General features: G+C 43.2%; 1 protein-coding gene and 1 long non-coding RNA gene across 2 annotated transcripts in view; one reads left to right on the forward strand and one right to left on the reverse strand.

The window, feature by feature from the left end:
• The window catches only part of LOC128340966 (uncharacterized), an 87,142-nt gene that overhangs the window by 63,318 nt on the left and 8,724 nt on the right, over positions 1-15,100 (reverse strand). The window contains exon 2 of the long non-coding RNA XR_008314113.1: positions 4,579-4,669. This is a non-coding gene — a long non-coding RNA (uncharacterized LOC128340966). The remainder of the gene's footprint in view (positions 1-4,578; positions 4,670-15,100) is intronic.
• Positions 1-15,100, forward strand: part of LOC128340965 (embryonic protein UVS.2-like) — an 86,727-nt gene that overhangs the window by 24,698 nt on the left and 46,929 nt on the right. The gene's annotated exons all lie outside the window — the stretch shown is intronic.

Here is a 15,100-nt window from a genome sequence, read left to right on the forward strand (position 1 = left end):
AACAGGGCCCCTGGAGATCCTGCTATCCCTTGTGTTCTCATTACAGGAAGGTGTGCAGACACTGCCTCCAGTTCATAGGTCCCAGGAAATAGGGGCACAGCACAGTTGCAACAACATGATTTACTGTGGCTTTTTTGGCACAAAGCATTTGATTTAACAGGGAAAAGACTATTATGAGACGCACACTGCAATAACAGAGAAGGCACAAAGAGATACTATTTAATGGCATTTTCTATTAAAGGAACTTCAGACAACTATTCTTACTGTAGGCCACTTTGTTTTAATGACTTTTGTGTCATAGCCCAGAATCTTTTGTCATAAGTCCAACTGTTGTATGCAGAATCAAAACTCAGCACATCAACTAGCAGAGCCCCCTGCTGTTCTTCTCCAAGTATTAATAATAATAATAATAAGAATAAGAATAAGAATAAGTAATAATAATACACAGACACCAGCTATTTCCCAATTCCTCTTGGTACAGATGCAAAATATGCAAGACAATAGCATAAATCTCTCAGATTTTGTTGCATTTATAATCACTGGTAGATTCAGGTCAGATGTAGTCAGTTAAACCAACGATTTATTGGCATCAGCAATGCTAATTTTTACACTGCCTTTCTGCTAATCCACATACTTGCTACCTCTCTCTCTCCATGTCCCCACCCCCTGCAACTCTCCTTACCTTAGTAATAGCATAAAGAGTTTAGGAAATAAAATATTGAAAAAGCTGACAACATAGTCAGGATTAGAGTCGGCTTTCTATCGTTACAGTTTTCAGCTACCTTGGTGAGTCCAAAGAGTAAAGAACTGGGGGGTGGGGGTTAAGTGTGTATTCCTATGGAGTATAAACAAGACTGAGTCAATAAATAAGGTGAGTTTATATTTTTTCACAGATATATGTACTCATTACTACTTACCCTCATGTTGCATGTCTCAACATGTGGAACTTGTAGTCTCCATATAAAGTTGGCAATGTTGCCATTAACAGTTGGTTTTCAAAATGGTGGCCCCTGTGTCAGATTATACCACCCAGAAAAGTGTCATTCAATTTTTTTTGTCAGAAGAACGAAGACCAAGTGAAATTTACCTTAGGAGGTATGCACAATATGGGGACAATAGTTTAGCATTAAAAGTGAGTACACGTCATGTGAACTGTACAGAAACAGTCCCACGAGTGTAGTGAATGGAGAGTGACCAGGTATACCTAAGGGGCACAAACTCAGGGATGATACAGACATTCAAAATGCTATGTATAATTAGTTATGCCTTTTAGCAAAAACCTTTTTCTCCAAAGGAATCAAAAAGTTTGTCAGTCATTGGAATAAACGTGTCAAAGTGGTTGCACTGAAAAGTTGTGTTTGTTCATGTTTCCGGACTACTGTAAATACAGTAGTTTTGATGTAATACTTAAACTGACCTTATATTAAAAGGCATTACAGAAAAGCACAGTGGTTGAATTAATGGATTGTACAGGTTGGCAAAGCCCCTAAGGCTACAATCCAGCACACACACACGTACGTGAAAAAGTCCTATTGAACTCAGTGGGACATACTGACCCAGTTCAGACATTACAAAAATAAACCATGGTGTGCACAAGTACTGGACTCTCATACTCCCTCCTCCCCTTCCTGCATGAGGGAAGTCACAATTTATGACCAGTTTGCCATTTCGCCCAAATATGGGAAACTGTGGTTTGTGCACACCATAGTTTATTCACAAACCAGAATCTGATCTGTATTCAGATGAAACAAAACTGCAGTATGCTACAAACCATGAATAGGTCTCCTTCACTTGCACAAGAAGGAGCAGAAGAAAATGAGCAAGCACCTGTTCTCACAAGAACAAATTTTGTTATTACATTGTAATTGAGCCTCTGAGTAGACACAAGGAGATTCAGAAAACAAGACTCTTCTCCCCACTTCCCCCTTATGAAGAAAAACTTAATTTGGGTCTGGTTTGGACCTAGTCAAGTAACTAAACTTGACCTGTGAGTTATGAACTCCAGTACAGCTGCGTGGGTTGCTATGGTAACATAATGTATCAGTATACTGTTTGGAGGAATTGGAACAATATATAAATTGGAGTGTTAAGAACTGCTAGTAAATGGTGATTGGTGCATACTCTCAATGTTATTTGTTACATGGTCTGATGTTTGACCTTTATTGTAATTGGGTAACTAGTTATGTTATAAGCTCCTGATTGAGGAGAACTTTACAATCCTTACTTTGCACAATACTGATACTTTGTTCTACCATGATTGGATCAGACAGTGTGTTTTAAGCCCCTGATTGGTGGGTCTGTGTTTGCATTAAGATCTGTAACCATATAAAACACTCTTGCTAAATCTGCTGGGTATGCAGGCACCTGGCATGTCGTGATAATAAAACTTGAATCTGATGGATGGTGTGGCCTCCACTCATTAAAATGAACTCCTGGAGATTTCTCCGTCACCCCTTACCTTCCAATATTTAAGAAATATAAGCCCCCAAAATACCCTTGTTTGATTCCCAGGAATTTAAATAAAGTCCAGTTTCATCATTACTTTTCAAAACATTTTTTCTAACAACCTACTCAATTTTATCAACGAATCACAAATTACGTACATTCTAGAACACCAAATAAATCAATATTGTATTTCATTGTAATGCTCAGTTCATAACATCCTAGCTTAAACGGCACATGAAATCCACACATTTTATATTATGTTGTATTGAACTTTGCACGATTCACATCTACAAAATTCTCTAGAATTTAAAAATTCTATTTAAAAATTCTATTGTGCCAAATCTAACCATTGCTATGCAATACACATTTACTTGATTGTTACCTCACATCATATATTCTAGATATGCCCTTTTCAGAAAGAACAATTAAAAACAAGCAAGACTATTTATATTGCAAACAATATTTGACAAGCCAGGGACCAATTTTCCAAGTGAAACAAATATAAAGGGACTAAAGTTGCTTAGAGCTTTCCCTAAAGATCAGTAGAAATGTTTTCCAAGAAACTGATCTGATGGCACAAAAAGCTGGAGATGGTCGCTCAGTGGCAGAGCACACCAGCGGCCAATTGCCGATCGATGGACAGTATAAGGCAGTTTCACAAGCTCATAAGAAGTTGCAGATAAACTGAATGCCATCCACACCTGCTCTCCTTTTAAACGTTAACCATGTTCAAAGAAACATAGTACTCCATTTGCTTACTACAGTGTCAGGAACATTCATGCAGAGAAAAGCGATCTGTTCTCTACATAATCTGGGTCATATAACTGGAAATGAGGTTTTTAATTAAGATTGGCATTTGTGAACCTCCTGCTGACATCCTTTTGCAATCTCACTTCCAGATTGCTCAACTAGCTTTTGTAGATGGGTGGTGGAATCAAGCCTGAAAGCTCTGGGTTTGGAATGTAGGTGCTGTAAAGAACAATTCAATATAGCACAAATGGCAAAACTGAAGCTAACAAGTGCCTCAAGTACAGCTCCTTCACAGTTTAGATGTTTGACCCTAACTCCATTCCCCTTCCCTGTTTATGCACCACACAGAATCACTCCTCATGTACCACTTTAATGAATCCAAAGTAACTACCAGTGTCACCTTCTGGTTCCATATCTTCTATAACAGGGATGGCCAACCTGAGGTTCTCCATCTGTTGTTGCAATGTATTGTGGCCGGGGATGATGGGAGCTCTAGTCCAACAACAGCTGGCAAGCCTCAGGTTGGCCACCCCATTCTATACTGTGGATTGGATTCTTTACTTGACCCATAACCATGACAAAAACAAGAACAAAATCCATCCCGTTTGCTTGTCACCTTTAAGATTCTCAGAATCATGTATGCATATACATCAGGGCTGCACAACTTTGGCCCTCCAGCTGTTTTTGGACTATAGATCCCATCATCCCCAGCCTTAGTGACCAATAGTCAGGGATTATGGGATTTGTAGTCCAGCATCTGCATGAGGGCCAAAGTTGTGCAACCTTGATATGCAGGAACATACACACAGATGGTGATGATCAAAGTAAATTTCAGAATCCAAGCATCTCCTGTGATCATGAAGCAGACTGGAGAATTGGGGAGCAATGAGAAACTGCTGTGGTAGATCTTGGCTCTCAAACAATTTTTTAAAAATATGTGGCCCTTTGGCATAGGCCTAACGGCCTACCTCTGAACTTGTGTGTTCACGCCAGCAGAAGCCAATCTAATTAAAAAGGGATTGCTTGATGGACATTACACATGATGCAACTTCATGATTATGTGTCCCCAGGACTATACCATTTCAGTAAAAAAGACTGAGAGCGCCTAGTTTGTAATCCCATTATATACCCAGTTGAGAAGTCAAAAGGCCCAGGCCAGATAATTTTAAATCAGAAACCCTATTAACAGCACTTAATCTCAGCATGAAGTCTCTTATATCAGATACAATTCCTTTGGGCAATAAAGCTTTGGAGTTAGTCTGAATTCCCATACAGTAGCTGTATGAAATGCTAACCTACAAGAAAGGACCTTGGGCGTGATGGAAGATGCATTTTCCTTTAAATGGCTACAAGGAAATCATGAGAATAGTTCAAACACGCTACCTTCAGGAGGTCCTTCCCTCAAATGAGGGGGCAGTTCTTCAACAGTTGCTTCAGTTCTGCTTTCCAGCATCTGTGCTTCTGATCTGGGTCCCTATAAGAAATAATTGCAAAGAGGTCTTAGCGCAGATCATGAAGAGACACAAAACAGAAGGAAATCTTTTCCAAATGGTACAAAGCAAAGCTAAGCATTTTAGACCTTGGCCATAACAATAATTTAGGGCCAGTCTGTCAAGTTCTCTTCCAGCAGGCCACATGCAGTAGGCCATCCTTCCAAATACACCAGCTTAGCCATTGCTTGCTGAAGCCCATTTCCTCAGTCAGGGGCTGACAGGCCACACGTTTGCCAGGCTTCATCAGACTGAGGTGGATGAACCTGACAAACCGTCTGCCTGCCTAACCTGAAGTGACTCCATCAGGGGAATGGACCAGACTTTACGGAGTGGGACAAGTGCTCTATATAAGAACCTGCTAATGCTGCTTACTCCTGCTAACTGGGAAAAGAGAGACCTTTAAGGTTGATGGTTTTCTCTTATATTTAACAAGGGGAGAACAACTGTACCTATTCAGCTCAGTACAGCATCCCTGCCAGTGACTGTGGTAGCTCTGAGGAGAGCTGGTCTTGTGATAGCAAGCATGACTTGTCCCTTTAGCTAAGCAGGGTCTGCCCTGGTTGCATATGAATGGGAGACTAGAAGTGTGAGCACTGGAAGATATTCCCCTCAGGAGATGGAGCCACTCTGGGAAGAGCATCTAGGTTCCATGTTCGCTCCCTGTCTTCTCCAAGGTAGGGCTGAGAAAGATGCCTGCCTGCAAGCTTGGAGAAGCCTCTGCCAGTCTGTGAAGACAATACTGAGCTAGCCGGACCAATGGTCTGAATCAGTATACAGAAGCTTCCACTGTTCCAATGACTGTTGCGTTTCAGACCGAGAGTCCAATTGGGACAGGGAACCTATTCCTTTTGCTATGTAAGCCATTTTGAGAATTTCGATGTTGTTGAAAAGTAATAATAAGCAGCTGCCTGGCCAGCAGGTGGGCTAAGGAAAGCTATGTCTGATGAACTGTCCCTTCTTTCCCCTGCTTCATCTAAGGATGTGCACGAACGGCTGGAGCAGGCAGGGGTGAGGAGTGGTTCCCTTAAGGAGTGCATGCTTGTATAGCCATTTGCATGGTCAGCATGGTAAAAAAAGACACCTTTTAAAAGTGTTAATTCTCTTTATTTAGCAGAGGGAAAGCAACTGACCCCATCCATTCCCAGCACAGCATCCCTCCTGTGGCTGTTACTACTACTACTACTACTACTACTACTACTACTACTATGATTTCTTAAAAATATACCGCTGCACATCCCAGAACAATCTTGTGCACATCCCAGAACCAGGTGTGGGGGGGGGTTCGATGGTGTGTGTGGGGTGCTTTAAGATCAGGGGAAGGTGCACTTACCCCCCCTCCCGGTGTGTGCAGGCGCATCGGATACTTCCGGTTGTATCCAGTAAACGGGGGCAATGGAGCGGCAGGAAGGTGCACTGCCACCCTGATGGATTTTAGAAAAAAGGAGTCCCGGCGGGGGAAGAGTGGAAAGAGGGGTAAGTGAACCCTCCCCCCACTCTTAAAGCAGCACCCTCCCACCATCGAACCAGTGGAACTGGCCGCTGTTCAAACTGGTTTGGAGACCCATAAAGGGCTCTGAACCGGTTCCGTGCACATCCCTATAAGGTATAGTGATAAAACCCTTTGAGGATTAGTTTCCAATGCTTGAGAAGGTAAGAGGTTAACCAGGTATATGATGTGCAGCAGAAATACCTAAATGCTCATAGTGCTGAACCAACTGTTATATTATCTTAACACATGCAACAACAAAACTCAATGCATATCATAGGAGGGAATTATGGATTCCAAATAAAACAGGGCATTTTAACTGATATTACTAATTGGACAATTTTAAACTTATCCTGTCTTAAATGTGTGTCGTTAATTAAGAAAATATTTGTGTTTTTAAAGAATTCAGAGATTATTGCCTTTTCTTCATGGGCAACCTAACAGACACAGCTCGGAAACTAGGCCAATCCAAAACAGTCAAGTGACTCTATAGTTCTTGTGCCAGGTTTTGTGTGTGGGTTGGTTTTGTGTTGCGGGAGGGGGGCATTGTTGAGCAGTAGTAGTATTGCAAGAGAGGTGCTCAGCATAAGTTGTTTAGACAGGTTGGTGACTTATATGGCTTACTTTTCAAGTCTGATAAAAAAAATCCTCTAGAGTAAATGTTGCCTAGAGCCACAGTCAATTCTATACAGTTTATTCCAAGTCAAGCCTTAATGAACTCATTGGGGCTTATTCCCAAGTAACTGCTGTGTGCACAGCATTGCAGCCTGAGGACATATCCCAGAAATGTTTATATTGTAAGAAAGGGATAAATAAGGCTTTTTTTAAAAAAAGTATGTACTGTATGTGCATATTTGTGAGAAGAAAGGAAACTAGTACAACCATCCCTCGCAAGTCATGAGAGTTCCATTCTGGCAAAACCCAGTGGTTGGCAAATTCACGGTTGGCAACCCATTAAAATGAATGGAAAAGGAGTGGTTAGGGGAACTGAGATCACAAAAATACCAAAGACATAAAGGGAAAGTCCCAAAACAAATCCTCACAAATCCCTTAATATTGCCAAGAGTCACCCAGAGGAATGAGCAGATTGAACCTTTGGAGATTTGTTGAACACCCCACCCCCCAGTCAGTGGGACACTTTAAATTGCAAGGAGTAGGCAAGGGTCAGCAAGAAAAATGAGCAGATTGAACTTTGGAACCCCCCAAAATCACTAACCACCACCACCCCATCACTAAAAAACCTCACCAACAAGAGTTGCAGTTGGCAAGACCGGACACAATTTCCTATTTGCGGTTACTCAAAACTGCGGTTGGCTGGCGAGGGAATTTTCAAGTGGTGTGAAACTTGTGTGCATGCAAGTGCTACCTGCAAATAGGTGCTCAAGATCGCACACAGACATTTGTTTAAATCAAACAATGCTGACACAAATAAAATCAACAAGCTTTGAAACCATTTCCTAAATGTATTCTAAACCAGGGGTTCCTAACCTTAGGTCCCCAGATGTTGTTGGACTACAACTCCAATGATCAAAGGCTGAGAGTGATGGGTGTTGTAGAACACCACCTGGGGACTCAGGGGTGCGAACCCCTGCTATAACAAATTAATAAATCACATTGGAACAACAAACATTACAGATTGATTTTTTTCTTTTAACATTTTTATATCCCGCTCTTCCTCCAAGGAGCCCAGAGTGGTATACTACATACTTAAGTTTCTCCTCACAACAACCCTGCGCAGTCAGTTAGGCTGAGAGAGAAATGACTGGCTCAGAGTCATATTCTTCAGAGAGGCAAATGTCTTTCAATCTCATGGTTTTCTTCAGTGGATTAAATACTCAAAGTGGTCTAGGCAGTGAAGCAGGAGGAAGTATAAGAGACATTGAGCAGTATCCAGTGTACGTCACTCAGGAGTTGCTCCATAGGACTACCCAGAAGTAGTTTTGCCTGGATGCTGCCCAGTGACTCTTCCCATAGTTTCTATGCATGCTAGCCTAGGGGAATGTGGTCAGAGCGTTCTGCGTCTCCATCACTCAAGGCACCTAAGGCATCATCCAAGGCACCTTATCTGAGGTTAATTAATGTGAACCCCTTTGAGTTCTGATAAAGCAGGGTATCCATGATGGTATCTTTCCTCTCTCTCTCCTAGAGCAATTAGCTTGTTCTCATCTCCCCATTATGAAAGATTATTGCAGCAAACCAAAAATTGTTGTCCTCCTCCCCACATCTGAGACAGGGGGGAAGAAAATGACTTCTAAACTATTTCTATGCTTTGGGCTTCATGTAAACTGTGGTCGTCTCAGTTTCTACCTTCAGCATGCAATTACTGCCTTGCTTTTGTTCCTTGCCATTTCATGCAAAAGTGCACTCATGACAGACTCCATAAGTCAAATCTAAAAGCAAACACTTATATTCCTGTTCAAGGAAATATACCAGCAAATCTAAAATGGTGACTCATTAAGTCGGTTCCTGTTGCAAATGTACTGATTGTTATTCTTTGGACTTGCGCTTTCTTGCTTATATTCCATCATCACAGCCAGGGACTCAAGAAATCTACTTTTATTTTTTTAAACCCAACTACATAATAAAGAAGTTTCTTTTTTAGGCAAATAGAAATCAATTGAGGGTTAATAACTGGATTGAGCTTGTACATGTTCCCATTATTTAGCTTAAAAATAGCATTTTTGGTTGTTTGAATATAAATATTTGCCAGTGAATATCAATTTTGATGTATGAAGGAATATGTAATTAAACTAGCAATTTGTAATGTTGTATATTTATAACAAACATTATTTTAAATATCTCAAATAATCAACCACAAAATTTAAAATGCTGCAACACAAAGGAGTCAGATTTATACAAATTGTGTTTTGCCCAAGTTGCAAAACTACACAGCTGGTTTCTGCAGGGATCTTTTTTGTTCTGAATTTCAAAATTTCAGCAGAAGTAGCAAGCAAGTCTCAGGTTTTTCACCTGCAACAATGTGCATTATAAATAAGACAGACAGAAATATTGAAATGCTCAAGCATCTGTTCAAGCTGCTAAATTCTAGATTAAAGGTTGTATTCCACACACACCACACTGTGATCAAGAACAAGCAAACTTTCAAAATCTCAGATCACAGCTTTTAATTTTCACTTATATGTGATTCTCTCTCTCAGATATTGTTATTTCTCAGCACAGCTGAGAAACAAGCACATATTTAAGAGCAGGGATTCATAATTATCTGACTGAAATGATGAATTTATGCTGCTCAGCTGAATTAAAAATTGAATAGCATTCCCCCCCCCGCCCAAAGTTCTTGCCCATTTCAAAATGTAAAACTAAATGCTGTGCATTCATGATCAGTAGGGATGTGCACAAACCGGCTTGGCAGCCACGGGCAAAGCAGAAATCGGTTCCTTTTAAAAGGAGGGATGCAGTTCCTCCTCCGCCCCACCACTCACCCAGGACCGGCGCTGGCATGCAAAAGACCGCACATGGCTGCTTCCCTATTCCCAGCAGCCTATGCGTGCTGGCACTGCGTACAGATTGCTGGGGACAGGGAAGCAGCCATGTGCAGTCTTTTGCACACCAGCACTGGTCCTGGATTAGCGGTGGAGCAGGGAAGGAGCAGGTCAGCAGTGCACCTGTATTCCTCCTTTTTAAAGGAACCAATCCCCGCCCCATGGGACTGGCTTGGGTGTACCCACCCGAACCAGTTCAGGCACATCCCTAATGATCGATCTTCAGCAGATCAGTTATCCAAAGACAACTGTTTCATAGGCACATAAACCAGAGTTATTTGGTGTTAAACCCTTCACTCTGAATGAAACTCTCTCTCTCATTGATTGCTCTAATGTACAAGATCAGACCATCCAACAAGTAGCCTTTTGTTTGGCAAGTGTCTTCTCCATAAGCAAGAATGGCATATTTGTACTGTGGACAAGTGTTCTGAATAATGCAACATTCCAAGTTAAAATCTTGCAAATCTTGAGAAGGGGCTACTTGCTGTGCTAGATGTTGCACATTTTAGGGCCAACTAGATGCAACGCTGAATACATTATCTAATGTATTTTATTTATTATTATTTATTATTAAAACTTTTATACCGCCCTTCCAAAAGGCTCAGGGCGGTTTACATTAAAACACCATTAAAATCAATTAATAATTAAACAAAAATTATAAAACATAAAAAAATGATTAACAATTAAAAACATCATAAAACAACAATTAAATAATCAAAACAATTTAAAAACAAGTTTTTAAAAGCTGAGAAAGCCTGGTTGAAGAGATGTGTTTTTAGTTGTTTTCTGAAAATTGCCAGAGATGGGGAGGATCGTATCTCAGCAGGGAGCGCATTCCACAATCTCGGGGCAGCAGCCGAGAAGGCCCGTCTCTGTGTAGCCACCAAACGAGTTGGTGGCAACTGGAGACGGACCTCCTCAAGTGACCTCAGCGGCCGGTGGGGCTCACAGTGAAGAAGACGCTCTCTTAAATACCCAGGGCCTAAGCCGTTTAGGGCTTTATAAGTTATGACTAGCACTTTGTATTTTGCCCGGAAACCTATTGGCAGCCAGTGTAACTCCATCAACAAGGGAATAATGTGGTCTCTCCGAGATGACCCAGAGACCAACCTGGCTGCCGCATTCTGAACCAACTGAAGTTTCCGGACTATGTACAAAGGCAGCCCCACGTAGAGCGCATTACAGAAGTCCAGTCTGGAGGTTACCAACAAATGTACCACTGTTTTGAGGTCATTGATCTCGAGAAACGGGCGCAGCTGGCGTATCAGCTGGAGCTGATAGAAAGCACCCCTGGCCACCGCCTCAACCTCAGAAACCAAGGAGAGACATTGATCCAGAAGTACTCCCAGACTGCAAACCTGTTCCTTTTGGGGAAGTGTGACCCCATCTAGAACAGGCAGATCAAAATCGTCTCTAGAGTTCTGACCCCGCACAATAAGTACCTTCGTCTTATCTGGATTCAGCTTCAGTTTATTCTCCCTCATCCAGCCCATTACTGCTTCCAGGCAGGCATTTAGGGAGGATATGCCAACTCCTGAAGAAGTTGACATGGAGAAGTAGATCTGGGTGTCATCAGCATACTGGTAACACCCAGTTCCAAATCCCCTGATGATCTCTCCCAGCGGTTTCATGTAGATGTTAAAAAGCATTGGAGAGAGTATGGAGCCTTGAGGAACACCATACTTAAGCTCAGATTTTGAAGAGCAACAATCTCCAATCGAATCCATCTGGAATCTGTCCGAGAGGTAGGTGCGGAACCACTGAAAAACAGTGCCTCCCACCCCCAACCCCCTCAGACGTTCCAGAAGGATACTATGGTCGATAGTACTGAAAGCCGCCGAGAGATCCAAGAGGACCAAGAGAGTCACACTTCCTCTGTCCATTGCCGATTGGAGATCATCCATCAGGCCAACCAAGGCAGTCTCCACCCCATAGCCCGCCCGAAAACCAGTTTGAAATGGGTCTAGATAATCAGTTTCCTCCAAGACCGCCTGGAGCTGAGAGGCCACCACCCTCTCAATTACCTTGCCCAGCCATGGGAGATTGGAAACTGGCCTATAATTGCTCAACTCTGAGGGATCTAACGCAGGCTTCTTTAGAAGAGGTCTAATAATTGCTTCCTTAAGACAAGGAAGCATCCTGCCCTCCCTCAGAGAAGCATTTATTATTTCTACCAGGCCGCCTACAACAGCCTCCCTGCTAGATAGAACAAGCCATGTTGGACAAGGATCAAGAGGACAAGTGGTAGGCCTCACCACTCCAAGCAACTTGTCCGCATCATCAGGAGTCACAAACTGAAATTGATCCATTTGAATTGTATAAGAGGAGTTGTCAGACAGCTCCAGTTCAGACTTAAAATTAATTGTGGAGTCTCCATCTAGGTCGGCCCAAATCCGAGAGATTTTGTCTGCGAAAAATTCATTAAACACACCACAGCAGGTAACCGATGCCTCCAAATTCTGGTTCAAGGGAGAGGGAGCAGATACTAGTCCCCTCACAATCCTGAACAACTCCGCCGGACGTGAACTCGCAGAGGCAATACGGGCAGAAAAGAACCGCTTCTTTGCCGCACGTATCGCCTGAGCATAGATCTTTAAATGTGCTCCATGTCGTAATCTGTCGGATTCGAGTCGGGTTTTTCTCCACTTGCGCTCCAGTCACCTACCTTGCCGCTTCAGCCACTATAGATCTTCCATATACCAAGGGGCCAATATTGAAGCAGGTCGGAGGGGACACTTAGGAGCAATCGTGTCTACTGCCCTGGTGAGCAAGTTGTTCCAGTTCTCAACCAGGGCATCAACAGGATCACCAGCAGAGCCAACATTAAATCCCTCCAAGGCTTCTTGGAATCCTACCGGATCCAGTAAACTCTTCAGGCGGACCATTCTAATACCATTCTAAGAGGGGCCTATTAGACCATTCTAATAGGCCCCTCGCCCCTGCGAAAGTGGAAAGCAGTTGTAAGTCCAACCTTAACCAGATGGTGGTCCATCCATGACAACGGGGAAATCGTAGGAGTCCCCACCCACGGAACACCACCCTGATCAGAATAAAAGACCAAATCAAGCGTGTGACCTGCAATATGCGTCGATCCAGAGACTGCTTGGGATAGGCCCATAGTCGTCATGGCCGCTATGAACTCCTGAGCTGCCCCTTACAAATTGGTCCCAAAATGAACACTGAAGTCCCCCAGCACCAAAAGTCTAGGAGACTCCAACGCAAGTTCTGCGACCAAGTCCGTGAGCTCAGTAAGGGATTCCGTTGGGCAGCGGGGCGATCGGTACACCAACAGAAGTCCCAATCTATCCCTGGTCCCCAAACTCAAGTACACACATTTGATATGGTCCGATACCCTAACAGGGACCCTGGTAAGGGAGATGTTATCCTTATAGACCACAGCCACTCCACCTCCCCGCCCACATCCCCTCACCTGCTCCTCTACAGAATATCCTGGCGGGAGAAGCTGGGACCAGACTGGACCACTAGCCTCCCCCGACCAAGTCTCAGTAATACACATCAGGTCGGCCCCTTCATCCATGATCAAATCATGGATGAGTTCTGATTTATTCTGGACCAACCTGGCATTGCAGAGGAGCAAGGTAAGGTTATGTGGGATGTTGGCAGTGCTCCCCGAGGTCAAAGAGCTGGCAGGACAGCTGGAAAGGGGGACAGCTACTAGATTTCTGACCACCCTTCCCCTAGAATAGCCTGCTGACCTGCAAGTGTTTCTTCTTCTATTCCCCAACACCACCGGAATAGCTGCCCCACCTTCAACAAAGGCACTCCCTGGATCCCCATCTCCAGACAAACCTACACACATTACAACTTCAACCCAACCTCAGCACAACTTAAAACTGATTGAACAGAAGCCCCACTATTGAATGCCTCCCTCTATACAAATGGTTGGACAAAGTGTCCAGCCCTCGCCCTCGTTTCTCCCCTGAAGTGGCTCCCCCAAAGGGGCAACCCCCTTTGGTGTCGCCCCTTCGGTGGTGAGCCCGCCGCCACCGGCAGTCTTCCTATATAGGCTGAGCAATAAGCTCAGCAGGTGGAACCAGAAAAAACTGCCCAGGCACCCTTACAGCCCCAGTCCTGCAAAGCCTCTCCGCAAGCAGTCCTGGGGGGAGGCAGATGGCAACCAGGGAGGGCAGAAGAGGAGAGGCAGGCACCCCAGTCTCACACCCTGGGGGAGATGGTATCCTCTTCTCCTCTTCTCCAGCAGGCTTCTGACGTAATGTATTCAATGTATTCAAAGTAATGTAATGAATACATTACCTAATGGCAGAAGGTTGCCGATTTGAATCCCCGCTGGTACTATATCGAGCAGCAGCGATAGAGGAAGATGCTGAAAGGCATCATCTCATACTGCACGGAAGGAGGCAATGGTAAACCCCTCTTGTATTCTACCAAAAGAAAACCACAGCGCTCTGTGGGCACCAGGAGTCAAAATTGACTTGACGGCATACTTTACCTTTAGATGCAACATTGAATACATTATCTTCTAGTTAGGAGTTACCCAAAAGTAGTAGCCGTACAGGGGATCTGATTTGGACCATAGTATAGAAAAGGGGGATGTTTAGCCTTTTACCGCCATACTGTCTCCCCCACAAGTGCTATGGGCCCTGGAAGTGATAGGAAAATGGCACTTTGGGGGGCCCATAACAGCTGAGGAGGGATTTGGGGTAGGAAGCCGGTGCAGAGGTAGAAGATTAAACATGCCCTATCTCTGCTCTGTAGTCATGAACCCGATTGTGGTCCTGAGCAGCTACCGATTTCAAGTAAAAATTAATCCCTAGATATATCACATCAGTTAACCTCACATTAGTTTTGACCCTAAGCCTACTGCACAGAATGGATAAGGATGCACAATAGCCCAGTCTGTTCTTTTTAATAGTGACAGATTGCAGTAGTGAAGACTGCGCTTTTATACAGAGAACCATTTGGTATTAAGCCAGTTCTACCCACGCATAGCCATATATGAACATATATCTCCAAAAATAAAAATATAATTACAAGGTTACCCACTCACTTCTCAGTCAGGAAGGATACAAAATTAAGCCACATCTGTGCCTTTAAAATGGGAAGCGATGAACTCTTACTAATCAGGCATTTCCATCATGGCCATATAAAGAAAATATTCTGCAGAGGTGACTGAATATCCACATATAATAGTGTTGTTTTCTGTACTCATGAGTTTACAAGTCTCTCAATGGATGTTTTGTTTTTAATTTTGCAAAACTAGGTCTTTTAATGAGAACATTGTTGCTAGGTTTTAGCCCAAGGGGAATTTGAACAGCAGAGCTAGAACTCCTCACACACCAGGCACACAAAAATAGAATGCAACGGAAAACAGTTAAATTGACATTCCATTAGATACCTTTGGGTGGCACATTAAACTGTAAAGAACTATTCAAGGGCTAATT

Source organism: Hemicordylus capensis, chromosome 1 (genome assembly GCF_027244095.1).
Source record: "Hemicordylus capensis ecotype Gifberg chromosome 1, rHemCap1.1.pri, whole genome shotgun sequence".
NCBI classification, from domain to species: Eukaryota; Metazoa; Chordata; class Lepidosauria; order Squamata; family Cordylidae; genus Hemicordylus; species Hemicordylus capensis.